Source organism: Sceloporus occidentalis, unplaced genomic scaffold (genome assembly GCF_023333645.1).
Source record: "Sceloporus occidentalis isolate IW3139 unplaced genomic scaffold, rSceOcc1.0.p SCAF_6, whole genome shotgun sequence".
Classification (NCBI taxonomy): domain Eukaryota; kingdom Metazoa; phylum Chordata; class Lepidosauria; order Squamata; family Phrynosomatidae; genus Sceloporus; species Sceloporus occidentalis.
Window position 1 is genome coordinate 100,713,371 of NW_028316986.1, and position 6,686 is coordinate 100,720,056.

Sequence of the window (6,686 nt, forward strand, 5' to 3'; positions counted from 1 at the left end):
TTTTTTTTTAAAAAAAAGAATCAGATTTTTTTTTTTAAAAAAAATAAATTTTCTTTTTAAAAAATAACTGCCTGTGACCTTCCTTCTGAAATTAGCACAGCTGTGAAGTTCAATGGAATTTGTTCCCAAGAAAGCATGCATGGGATTGCAGCCTTAAAAATGTTTAAACTCTACTGTCTGCCTTGACAGCATCACAGGATGTCATGGCTGGTGACAACTGGGAGCCGTTCTTAGAAGCTGTCTTGCCTTTTTAGGTTATGAGGGTCTCTGTGTGTGTTTAGGATAATGTGATTGACGGCTCCACTCCAGCCCCAATTAGCACCCTATAATTTATTAGCTTCTGTTTTCAGATTATGCGTTAACTTCACAAATATTTCAACCATGGAAACAGCAGCTATCAAATGTCTCTCCTGCCCGATGTAACACATGGGGGCTGCAGTTAAATACAGAGAGAGCTGTGCAGGTCTGTCAAGGAAGAATAATCATTTGCATGACACTGTGTGGTAGAGTATAGCAACATCAGAGCTCTTCACTTTTAAAGGAAGATCAAATTAAAGTTCAGATCATATTCTGGGGGCTACATGTCGGGGGAGAGATTGAATCTGTTGACATGTCTAGAGGGGGGTTGTGTTTATCTTAACTCCTGCTACTTGAAGAAATACCAGTGGTACAGTTACACACAAACAACAACTGTGAGGATGCTGAAGTCACCACTAGACAAATTCCATGGCCCCTTAATATCTAAAATGGAGAGTAAACACAAAAAATATGCTACGTGTGAAAAAGGAGAAATATGTGAAGAAGGGAATGGCAATTCTAGTACAATCCTATACATGCCCATTCAACAAGCTCCACTGAGTTGAGCCAAGCTGAATTCTTGGTTAATAATATAATATAATAATAATAAAGATTTATTTATAGCCCGCCTAATCACAAAGAATCCGGGCGGGTTACAATAATAAAATACATCAATTACAATACAGTTAAAAATCAAACCCTAGACCTACCACCCCTGTGAGCATGGGACTGCAAGGTTCGTGTATGAAAAAAGAATACTCAAAACCATTTATGGAGATTGAGCTCTCTGGATGCTTATGTTGCTTTTATCTGATGGGGTTTAAAGAAAGGATGAAAGGCTTAAGCATACATGTACAGCAATCAATATTTCTCTCATCACTCACTGGATTGCAGCTGAAGTGTGTGGTCTGCCTCCATCAGGACTAGTGTGCTTGACGTTATGGATTTAACCTGTGACAGCCATTTCACTCATGCAAATCAGCACTTGATACAGACTGTCATCAGGTGATAAGCATGTATATATGAACTGACACTGAGCTAGGGCTGGTCCATCGTATGCCTACAGATGGCTTTCACCTACAACTCTCATCTGCCTTAACTAGCTTAGCATAATACATAGTGGGGGATTCTGGGAGTTAAGGTGAACAAACATCTGGAAAGTCAAACCATGATAACTTCTGCCATAGGCACTTGTACACATGAGGGCTTCATAAAACAGGTGCACTTTGAAGGAGGAGGAACTGGCACTTAAGGCACTTCAAATGGGATGGATTGCACTGCTAAATAGATAGATGAAAACCATGTAGCATTTCTAACTGGGGCGGAAAACCACTGCCTCTCCAGATGTTTTATTGATGTTGTTTGCCTTCAAGTAATTTCTAACTTATGGTGGCCCTTAGGTGAACCCGTTACATGGTTTTCTGGGGCTGAGTGTGTGTGACTTGCCCAAAGACACCCAGTGGGTTTTCATGGCTGAGTGGGGAATCGAATCCTGATCTCTCAAGCCGTAGTCCAATGTTCAAATACTATGCCACACTGGCACAATCTTTTGACTTGGGCCTCTCAGCATACAACACATCTGGGAATTCCCCCCAGAATTATCTATATGAACCCTGCCCAGATCATGTGACACACCCATAAAGACCCATTATATTTTAATATCATTTTCAAGTCCCTCAAACATATGAATGTCCTAAATAAGTAGTGAATGTGTCTGTTATCATTGCCATTCTCTTCTTAAGCTTCTGGTTTTGTTCTCTGCTTGGGTCTACAAAAACAAGGATATCAAGGATACATGTAGCTTACCTATTGGTGAGTTGCCTTCAGCTTAGTGGGACACAAGATGGTGGCCTAGGTTGGCTTCCATAACAGTGAGTGGCAAATCCACCCTGAGTTTTAATTTCAACTTTAAAGGAGATGTCCAAGGTGCTGGAACTATTTTTGAGATAGATTTCAATATCTTATGCGCAGGACAGACCGGCTGAAAAGTGCAGCCTGCCGGCGGCCTAATTTCCTCTTGAGCGAAGCTGCAGCTGCCAAACCACACAGCTTCCCTACGGAGGAAAAAGAACCTGGAAAAATCAGGGTTTTTTTGTGCCGCAGGGCAAATGTAATGAGTATGCCACTGGCTCACTCATTACATAAGTGATACGCGGTGATGCCTGGATGCTGTGTGGTGCTTACGTAACAATGGTGGCATGTGTGTACACAGGAGGCTGCCATTGTTACGGTGCCATGCTGTATTAGGGTTAGGGACCATGCAGTCCCTAACCCTAAAATTGGCGCAAGCACAGCGCTTCATGCCTGTTTGTATCAGGCCTTAGATAGTGCCTTTACACTGTAAACTATAATCCAGAGCCAATTCACCCCCTCACTGGCATAGATGACACCAGTCTTTACTGTCAGAAGCAACACTTTGAAAAGTTTTCCCCCACCAAAAATATAATTACAGCCCCCGTAATATTGCACTGGCCAGTCTGGGAGGATTCTGGGAATTGTAGTAAAAAAAGGGAAGCTGTCCTGATTCTGGTTGCAAATTTTTAAATCTTTGCTCAGACTTACCATAAGCCAAAGAGGAAACATCAAACAGGAACTAACAGGGCACAACAGCTTTTGCTTGATACAAAATGCTGAAAAGAAGATAAGATTCTGAAAGGAGAGGCAACTTATACTCCCTGTGAGAAGCAAGAGGAGAGTTTCTAGGAACCAGCTGCACCTCCTGCTGCAAAAGTGAAAAGGTGGACATCTATGTCAATGGTTGGATGTGTGTCTGTGCCTTGAGAGTGTGTGTGTTTTTGAAAAGAATAATTCTGCACTAACAGCAGGGGGACCCCTGTGCAAACTCTCAAGTTGTCATCTGCCATATCCTTTCAGCTGCCTGCATCTGCGCTAAGGAGGATTCTTGGGAAGCAGCCTCTTGTTAAAATTCCACCTCCAAAAATAAAGCAGAGACTGGGGCGTTGCTTCTCTGCCTCAAATGGAGACTTCCTTCTGCCTATGGGCTGTTTTACCAGATTTCTATCAGAAAGAACATAAAAAAACAACAACCAAACATCTGTATCTTCCAGTACAATGCATTGAGCTCAAAATGCTGCTGATTTGTTTGCTTATTTTTATCTTTCTCTCCCTTTTTTTATACACAAAATATTTTTGCTGGAGTATACACAGATGTGGAACCCAGGAAGCACTGCAGTTAGGTTGCTCTGAGCAGGCCATCTTTTCTTCCTCCAAAACCTAGCTCACCCTCCTGCGACATAGGTATAATAGCACCAGCTTTGCTTGCAAGACTTTCCAAGAATTACTGTGGTAAAGTACACAGAGAATTTTGGACACTTGAAATACAGTTCAGAAATACAGTATAGATGTTGCTGTCTTTTCTTTAAGAAAGATCTTTTAAAAAGAAAATCCAGTGGCAAGATATTTTAATAGTGAATTTGGAACGTTTTGTGGTTTAAAAAAATATCAGTCATAAGGGGAAAATTCACTCGAAATACTTTGTATGAAGAGGATTAGGATGATGTGTCAGTTGTTCTATGATGTTGTTCTATGACTTTGGCTATTTTCTCCCAGAAGCTTATGTAGTATTGGGTTTGGCAAATAGTGAGTTGATGTAATCTTAGTTCTTACTCATCATAATTTAAGGCTAGTACAGCCATGGAAGTAAGAGAAGTATCAGTAACAATTATTTGCTGTCATCTTTGTCCAGTTAAATGTAAGTATAGAGACTTAGGATGCATCTTGTAGTTGTTCTTGTGTGTCTTCAAGCAGTTTCTGACTTATGGCAACCCTAAGGTGAACCTATCATGGGGCTTTCTCTGCAAGATTTGTTCAGAGGAGGTTTGCCATTGCCTTCCCTTGAGGCGGAGAGCATGTGACTTGCCCAAGCTCACCCAGTGGATTTCGTGATTGAGCGAAGCATTGAACCCTGGTCTCCAGAGTCATAGTCCAACACTGAAACCACTACACCACATTGGCTTTCAGGGTGCATCTGTATTGCTGAAATAAACCAGTTTTGACACCATTTTAACTGCCAAGGTTCTATCCTACAGAATCCTGTGATTTGTAGGTATGTGAGGAACCAGTACTCTTTGGCTAAAGACCTTGTAAAACTGCCAATTCCATTGTTCCATAGGATGGAATGGGAGTACTTAAAGTGGTGTTTCTGCAGTATATAGATGCACCTCTAGCAGCTAGAACAGCTAGCATTAGCTCGTTAGAATTTATCAAATAAAAACATGTCAATACCTGGAAGCAAACAGCCAGCGGAGAGCAGATGTAGTAGATCAAAGTGGCTTTATCCTATAGAAAACCAAAAGCACTAATAGGGCACTGTACATTAATATTGCTTCCCTAGGACTCCTATATTAAATGAAATCATGAGTTTGTTGTGTGGGAGCTGTTTGCTTTATGTATGGGGATTTGCTTGTATAACATGCAGGGTGCAGGCACTGCTTTTATAAATTGTATAGATCTTGCCTGCTAAGTTAATAAATCTGTTAAGCCTTCTACAAACTGCTGCATTCATTGCCTCTATATCCAAAAGAACTACTTGTCTTTGACAAAACATGCTGCCATTGTATTCATTTGACAAGCCCTCAATGTTTTTCCCCAGTTATATTGCTGAAAACATATATGTTGATTTAAACCAGGGCTGGGCAACTTGTAGCCCTCTAGCTGTTTTTGGACTGCAACTCTCATTTGTCTTCACCATTGGCTTTTCTAGCTGTGGCTGAGGGGAGCTGCAGTCTTAGGAAGGCTACAATTTGCCCAGGTTTAAATGGTAAAGAATTCATCAGCTTTTCCATTGCCTACACATGATTCATTTTCATCACACTGTCATTTCAAATGTAGTGTAAAATTCATACATATGATAGGTGGAGAAAAGGATGCAATTTATAGAGATTGTAATGTACAACAACAGCACTTCATTCAAACTTGTGTGTGTGCACTAACCACATACACAGGTAGTAAAAGATGAATGCCTGGTTGACACATATGGTAATTAATACTCAGAGTGTATCTCTATTACACAGTTACGGCAGACTGATGGCACTTAAAGTGTCATGACTCCATCCATCCTACTGAATGCTGGGATTTGTAGGTTGGCTTGAATTTTCTTCCATGAAATTCTTTTGCTGTAGTTCAAAGGAGCACATTAGAGCTCTTTAAGGAGAAATATTTAAGTAACTCACTAAACTGCAAATCCCAGGATGTCTCAGGATACAGTCATAGCAGTTAAAATATTATCAAACTGCTATTACAGTGCAACACAGATATACACTCTCTGTATGCTTTCTCCATGCACTGAAATGTGACCTGTAGGACATTCGTAACATTTGAAGTGACTTCTTGTTGACACTTAAGAAGGAGATTGCCTGACCCTTATCTGGTTAGAACAATATTATTCTAACCAGATAAGGGTCAGGCAATCTCCTTCTTAAGTGTTTGCCCCAGAAGGCTAGATTCAGCCCCCTACACTACAATCCTGAGATATGTTGAATCTTCCACCAAGAATCCAGTTGAAACAATAGCTTCCAGGGCTGCCTGATTCTGATAGTCTCCGTTCCACCTTCTATAAACTGAGCAGCATTATAGGCAGAGGGAAAACCTAAGATAAGATTTGAACTTCAGTAGCCTCAGGAGAAACGTCTATTGACCGTATAGCAGCGGTTCTACTCTGGTTTACAGTACCCATCTTCTAAATAGAAGTTCCTTACAGTACAAAGTGATGATTTGCTGCTGTAAAGCACAGGTCCTCTCAATAGCCAGTGTTTACAACTGGATGCAGAAGATACAAAACAAACGAGTACATGCCCCCTGTCTCCTCTTGGCAATTTGCCCTAGGTTCCTGAGGTTTGCCCTATGTTCCTGAGGAAGTCTAATAGACTGTGTGGGCAGCTCTTGTTCTATTCTCCTTGTAAGAAAGCAAAAGGCAGTAGATGAAAGATTAATCTGGCCAAGTTCAGAAGACATCACAGGAGCCACATTCTCTTGGAGCCCAGAAATATCAGACCACCAAAGGAGGGAAAAGTCAGTAAGAAATATAGTTAGCCCCTTTACATCTCCACTCTTGGCTAATATGAGAAGAAGTTGGTGGGAAAGCCTTGAGTATTGTATATATACAAATACTGCATATTTATCCATATTGCATTTGGATAGGCTTACTCCCTGGGGTGTGAATCCTCAGGCCCTGGGGCTGAATCTAGCCTTCTGGGGCAAATCTATCTATCTATCTATCTATCTATCTATCTATCTATCTATCTATCTATCATCTATCTATCTATCTATCGTCCCTCTATAAATTGGTGGGAGGATAGTCAGTGGCAGATGACAAGGAAAGGGAACTTGGAGCTATTCTGGAACAGGTGTGAAAAAAAATTTCTATGGCA